This window comes from Microtus ochrogaster, chromosome 26, assembly GCF_000317375.1.
Source record: "Microtus ochrogaster isolate Prairie Vole_2 chromosome 26, MicOch1.0, whole genome shotgun sequence".
Classification (NCBI taxonomy): Eukaryota; Metazoa; Chordata; class Mammalia; order Rodentia; family Cricetidae; genus Microtus; species Microtus ochrogaster.
This window is the reverse complement of record NC_022025.1, coordinates 9,081,001-9,088,558: the sequence shown is the minus strand read 5'-3', so window position 1 is coordinate 9,088,558 and position 7,558 is coordinate 9,081,001. Positions and strand designations below refer to the sequence as shown.

The window sequence follows — 7,558 nt, the reverse complement described above, 5'->3', positions numbered from 1 at the left end:
TCTCTGAACATGGCAAACAATGAGGACTGATGAGAAGCCAAGGACAATGGCACGGGGTTTTGATCCTACTTAATGTGCTGGCTTTGCGGGAGCCTAGCCAGTTTGGATGTTCACCTTCCTAAATATAGACGGAAAGGGGAGGACCTAGGACTTACCACAGGGCAGGGAACCCTGACTGCCCATTGAACTGGAGAGGGAAGGGGAGAGGAGTGGGGGGAGGGGGAGAAGGGTTGGGAGGAGGGGGGAAGGGTAGGAGGAGGGGGAGGGAAATGGGAGGCTGGGAGGAGGTGGAAACTTGGTTTTTTTTCCTTTTCTCAATAAAAAAAAATAAAAAAATAAAAAAGTCATCTGTAGAACTGGGCGGTGGTGGGCACGCCTTTAATCCCAACACTGGGGAGGCAGAAGCAGGCAGATCTCTGTGAGTTCGAAGCCAGCCTGGTCCAAAAAGCTAGGAACCAAAAGCTACAGAAACCCAGTCTCGAAAAATCCAAAAAAAAAAAAAAAAAAAAAAGTCATCTGTAATATAAGGAACAAATGTCCCTTAATTTGTTCATTCAAATCCCTTGGTTCCAGTGGAACTCATTTTCTCAGAAGGCATAAAGTATTCTTCAACATGCACACCAAAAATAATGCTCCTAAACAAAATCTAACTAAGAAACACAACTTGTTGCCTGCACAGGAGTGCACCGCTCGCTTTCCCAAGCCTTGCAACACTAGCGCTTCACAGCACCAATGATTACTGGCTTGCCCAAATCTCTGAGACCACTCCCATCTTCACGGGAAAGGCAACATTCTGAGAATTCCCCAGAGATGTAGAGCCCACTTCACCACGGACTATGCATAATTTGTTTTTGTCTTACACAAACCCCTGGATAATTCTCTACTCTCACAGAAGTCTGGGACACATTGAAAATTCATCTTTAATGACTTCCAAGGGGACAGAACATTTCAGTTCAGTGTTTCTACAGATATAAGAAAATTCTAGTAATAAAATACCCAAGTGCTATATATTGTCGAACCAATGAGAAGGATGACTTTATGAATCCAAATGACACCTAAAATTTTGAGGAAATATAAGCATTCTTAAGTAATCAATATTTCAAAATATTTCCAGTACACATAAGCACAAAAAGTTTAGAAAATTTGAATTAGTTTTGTAAAATTCTCTTTCGAGAGAAAGTTGTTAAATCTCTTCTTCAACTGATAAAAACCAGGACCTCACTGAGCAGAGATGTGCGCTTGGTCACACACCAGCCAAATCCAGGGTGACTTTATTAGAGGCAGGCCCTTTAATTTCACAAGTTTTCTCTCACACAATCATTTAAAATAGGACCTTGGTGATTGCAAAAAGTGTAATGTTAGAAATTTTTTTGCATCTAACACTGTGGTTTATTTTAAAAATAATTGAAGGTAGCATTGAGACACCAAGTTAGCAATATTTTTCTTGCTCCTGGACCATCTGAAGTATTTTTTCAGTTTTCTAATCTAGGTCCAGCATCAAGAAGCAACTGTAGCTGTTAATAAAATGCTCATGCAGGTCATAGGTCAAAACATTGATACAGTACTATCAGGTGGTTCTTTGGACAAAGTAAGGAACGAATACATGTCCTGAAGATGCTTTTGTGAAAGGTGGTGCAGAGAGAAAGAGAGAGAGAGAGAGAGAGAGAGAGAGAGAGAGAGAGAGAGAGAGAGAGAGGAGAGAAAGTAAAATTCAGTATACAGACTTTCCCAAAGTGCCATGGAAAGAAGAGACTCTTGTAAATGCCAAAGAGTATAAGATACTAGGGAAGACAGGTCACCAAAGCTGGGGGTGTATCTCAGTGATGGGGCTCTTGTTTAGCACCACAAGTCACCATGTTTCATCCCTAGTACCAAAAGAGAAGAAGAGGAAAAGAAGCTGGGGGGAGAAAAGAAAATGCAAAGTGAGGCATAGGGAGGTGGTGGGAGGAGGGAGCAGGAAGAAATTCTAAAGTTAAATTGTCATACATAAATGGCAGTTATATAGTCAAGATATATGCTATAAATGATAGAACAAAATGGTCATGGGATTCTTCACAAGGCCAAGGGCAGGCGGGTGTCCAGGGTGGAAGGCTGGGCAGAAGCCTGCTAGCAGGGCACACTGCTTTGCCGAAGATGGAAAGGACATTTTCTTGGAGAACCACCTCTGTGTTTGTCATTATCTTTAACACCTTATTTTAATCTTTGCTGACCTCATAGATTTATAAAGCAGCTGGAAACACAACAGTGATGCCCTTGTTAACCATCGGATGGTAGGTCACAGGTCACAGTCTCATGGTCATTACTGTTCCTGAATTTCTGAGTTCAACGTCAGACATACCTGGCACAGTCTCTACAGTTAGGGCTATGTCTTCTGCTGAAGGATTTACACAACTTCCTCTCTACTCCTGATGCTGACTGACTTAGAAAAGTCAAAATTCATCCTTGAGTTGGATCTAGATTGCTGTTCGTAAGCCTAAATAAATCTCATAATTCTTTCAATATGAGCCTTTGGGGCTGGCAAAGTTGGGAGATTAATGACAAAATGTCCAACAAAATTGGTCTCAAAGCTGTAATTTCTCAATTCCTTGGCAGATTTACAATAAGCGTTCAGACAAAGAGAAACAGGGGGCAGAGTGGACCCTGTTTAAACTATTTTGTTTATTAAATACTATGAAAAGATATATACAATTTCCTACTGATAAATTCTAGAGACTACTCTTTTAACGTTATTATATATTATTTGATCTACACAAGACAACCTTGGGATCCATGGGCAAAGGCATTAACTATACTCTGAGGGTAGCCACTATTCCACAGATAATCTAAGTATCAACTGTTACTAAATAAGCAAATCTATGATGCTACAACTCTGCAACGTTAACAAATACTTTCTACTGACAATTGTACAATAAGACAGCTTATATTAATTTTTTATTTAGCATTCTGCTTTTAGGGTATATCATTTTTCAAGGAAATTAAAATAATGGCTCTTTTGTGTATCTTTTTTTATTTAATGAGTTTAAAAAAATTTGTGTTACTATTAATGCCAAACACTTTTCTATCATTATATTTCAAAGGCTATCAACGCTGATTTGGGAGGAAGCATTAGAAATAATCTAGGTAGGATTGTGAGCTACTTCTTTGTCGGTATCTATGAAAGCTCACTGAATTTCAAACTGTAGATCTGGACATCTTATTGCATTATACATCAAATGAAAGAGCTGTAGACTTAGAACAATTAGAAGGTGTGGTGGTTTCGATGAGACTACCTTCCAGAGGCTCATACACCACATATCTGAATACTTGCTCTACAGGTGATGGAACTGTTTGGGAAGGATTAGGAGGCGTGGTCTTCTTATAGGAGGTGTGTCACTGGAAGCAGATGTTGAGGTTTGAAAATCCTAAGCCATTCCCAGTCATCACTCTCTAGATCAAGATGTAAACCCTCAGCTACCATCCAGTGCCATGGCAGCCTGCCTGCTGCCATGTCCCTCTCCGTCCCACCATGATTGTGATGGCGCTAATCCTCTGGGAGCCGGAGCCCAACATTAAAGTACTGTCTTTATAAGCTGACTCGATCATGGTGTCTTAATCACTGAAAGTAGAAAAGTAACTAAGAAGAAAATACAACGTAAAATCAAAACACTGCTATACTAGATCCATAGGTAAAACAGTCATCCCATTACCCCACAAGACTGCTGGGATGGGACAGTGTTGTGGGCCTTTTATTCCATTGCTTTTCTGAACTATGTAAGTAATTTTTCACTGCTATGTCTCCTGTTGCTTCTGCTCTCAGAGGTGTATACTGAAAACATTTTCTGCTTCTTATACACCACACATAAGATAAATGACAACTCCCAATCTGACAGCGCAGTCATGAGCGGCTCTACAACTCAGAGGGGATGGAGGGAGGATGCAAACCTCTGACTGTACGATGTCTGTCCCCAGATCCCCAAGCGAGGCCTTTCAGATTCTTTTTGTCAAAGAGACAGTTATTTGTAGAGCTACAAAGGATATGGGAGATAAAATGCCCGTACATTCAGCACTCTGTCCCTGTGTGATTCACCCACTTTCCACGGCCTGAATTGGAGTGTCCTTCCGTTTTCGTTGTCAGCAATGACCGTTCTCCAGGTACATTTGATTCCGTTCTTATTTGTCCTAAATGAGAAGGTAGGTGTTCTTTGGGAAAGGCAAATTGCATAAGAATTTTGATAAGCCTTCCCCTTTGCAATACAAACAAAATTAATCTGAGCACAGACGCTATGTCAGGCATATTACAAGCTGCTTTCTGGAGTCCTCCCAAGCACTGTGTGATGTGGTTGCTTTAGTAGGACCCACTTTTCCATTCAGGGGCGTCAAGGAGAGAGGAGACAAGTTCGTTGCTGTCGGTAATAGCTAAGCAACACTGAAATCAAGATTTTAAAATTCATATGGCTGCCTGGCCTGATCCATCCAGATGCCCTGTCTTAATTAAAAATACAGTTCATACTCATCCATTAAAGTATGGATTTAACTGTGTCCACTACACTCACCCACGGAGACAGTCTCAAAATAGTGCCCATCACAACACGAGGAAATGCCACTGCAGTATTATAAGAAATAAGTTATTTAAGAAAAAAGAACAAATGTTTAGCCCAGATACAAACTATAACACCAGGAGATGTAGAAAAGAAGGCAGACACGGGAGAGTCAAGTCGAGGAAGATGTTTAGGGAGAAAGATCAGCTCTGAAGATGGGAAATTGACTGGCTGGGGAGTGAAGGTGTTGAAAGGCCCAGCAGAACGAGGGCATGCCAGGAAAGCAGGGGAATGGCTGCGGAATACTCAAGCGCTAAGGCCGACTTCAACTTTCAAAGATAATTTGTTTATCACAAGAAAGGGAACAGAAATGTGTGCAGACTGGAGGGGCAGAGCTGAATTATTTTCCCGATGAGGAAAGATGACTGGAAATTGTGTGGAAAATGAACTCAACCAAAGGACAGTGAGACGGGAAGGCAAGAGGATGGCAGGGAGAATATGTGAGAAGAGCCAGAGTTATCAGACGGGGCCGGAAGGACCACCAGAGCAAGAGCCCCCTACTTGCCTAGCCGGGAATCCTCCTGAGCGAGAAACAAGGATGGCACAGGCTTGTTTCCCCGAACAACCTGATGTTTGGGGAACTTTGGCCAAAGACATCGTGATAAACACTGTTGGCTCTGGAAGACAATTTCAGATGATTTCAGTACCTAAAACTAAGAAGACCAAAAGGACCTGAAAGACATAAATATGCCATCATACGAAACACATGTCATTAGTGTCACTGATGGTGCCGCATGTCTTAGCTGACAGGGTTTGTGATCTCCTATAATATACTCATATCACATTATTTAGTAAAAATAAATATCTTTGGCATTTTGATATCCAGATTCCTGCAAGGTTTCAGGGCACATTCCCCACAGAAATTGAGTCTTCACTCCAGTTTATGCCCATATGGGTAAAAAAACATGAGGTCAAAATATTTTTATGCGGTAGAATTTTTAGTTTTGGAAAGAGCCTCGTTTTCCCACAACAACTGGTTCTATGAGTAGTTCCGCCCACTCCTTGCTCTGTGCTTCAGGAGAATTTCTCCTCTGACTTTAAAACAAAATAATATTTAAAAGTGGATTCTTTCAATGGACAAGAAATCTAACCTTATTCTACTTTGTTAGAAAAGAGCTAAGTCCTGAATTTTTCCTTTAGGACTTCTTATATAGGGAAACACTAAAAAGTGAATTCTATCTGTTTGGGCCTTAAAAAGACCATATTTTTCCCCTACTAATACCCTATTTTAACTATGTAATTTCACTTGGTTTGTTATTATTATCATGTCCTTAGAAGACTATATGTAAAGCCAACAAACAACATATAAAATTCTGTTTTTTTCTAGAAATGCGCTTAATAACAAGGAAAAGACAGTACCCTACATTTGCAATTGTGTGTGTGTGTGTGTGTGTGTGTGTGTGTGTGTGTGTGTGTGTAGGGGAATCCATAAAAGCATGCTCATCTTTTAGTATCTTCTATTGGTCTGCTTTGCTTCTTTGGATTTTTATGCATTTTGCCATATTATTGCTGTCCCATCTGGCTTTACTGAGAACTAAGAGGTGAATAGAAATTACATATCTTTAGTTATATGTCGCGTGATAGAGTATGCCTGTACACCGCATTGTGACTACACAATCAAACAGGATTATCCCATTCACTGCCATCCACTCTTAGCACGAGACTTATTTATCTCATTTAATCTATTTTTCTGAAACATGGGCTGAAACTGTGACCCAGATAAACACGGAGCACACTCTTTGGCTTCAGTCTCCCAAGTGACAGGACATCAGGCATAAGTCACCAAGCAGGGCCTACTATTAATAGATCTTAGGTGTTAGTCTTATGTGTAATTTGGGAGAAATTCCTCATTGGGGGAGGGGACGATGTTTAAGTGCTTTCATTTAAATGCAAGTACGTCCTTTGGCTCCTATGTTTATTCTGTCTCAATAAATGCATCACTTTCAAAGTTTGCATTATAAAGCTGGCCATGTGCTCTGAGGAAATAATGACCTGAAACATAACATCCCGTAGAACACTGTGTATGCATGCATGATACATACATACATACCACATATGCATATAAATTTAGAGTGATTATGGCATGGTCCGTCTCTGTCCTAGCATCGGTGGAGAAGGTATAAAGGCTCAAATTGTGAGGAAAAACTGGCTGGAAATATCTCCTAGTCGATGAGTCAGATTGTGTTTCATTTCCTTCATTCCAGAGCCAGGCTTGCAGCTCTAAGGTCTGCTTTCAGCAGTATCTTTAGAGGCAATTCATCTCTCAGGTTCAAAGACAAATATTTATTTCCACGTTTGTTTACATTTTTAAAAAAGCCAAGCTCGCTGGGCTGCAAGATCTGCTCAGCCTGTCAGCTCACTGGCTCTCCAGTCCTCTCTAATCCCACAACCTTCCTCTTTGGAAAACATCTCCTCTCCGGGTCAAGAGATGCTCCAGAGATCAACTACAGGCTGTTCACGCTTGAGGAATAGAGTGGGGGAGTCAGCAGGGCAAAGACAGTGTGGTGGATGGCCTGAGGCCAGAACTCCAGAGACACAGTCAGAGCCTCCCAGACAAACTCACCAGCTAGACTAACAAATCAGAGACGCTCAAGAAGGAGTTCATGTCAGGACAAAACTAACAGGTTCCCAAGATTCTGCTTTACAAAACCACCAATTATTTTTGTGAGAAAATTCATTTTCTCGATTCCTACAGATGGTATCACCTGTAAACAGTTTCCCTATATCCAGAATGCCCTTAAAATGACACATTAAAAAAATAAAACTTTGTAAAAATAATTTTAGAAATTGTTTCTACATATATATTCAGAACAAGAGCTTTAGAAGGACTAAAAAGTTGATACAGACAAGGTGATAAGACCATGGCAAGGAAGGTTCATCAAGGCACTTGACACCAAAACCAAAGGCAAATCCCTTCCCTAGAGCATAGGCTCAGAGCGCTCTCTCTCTCTCTCTCTCTCTCTCTCTCTCTCTCTCTCTCT

At 40.8% G+C, this 7,558-nt stretch overlaps 1 protein-coding gene across 2 annotated transcripts in view; it reads right to left on the bottom strand.

The window, feature by feature from the left end:
* Cacna2d1 (calcium voltage-gated channel auxiliary subunit alpha2delta 1) overlaps positions 1 to 7,558 on the bottom strand; it is a 441,225-nt gene that overhangs the window by 282,849 nt on the left and 150,818 nt on the right. The gene's annotated exons all lie outside the window — the stretch shown is intronic.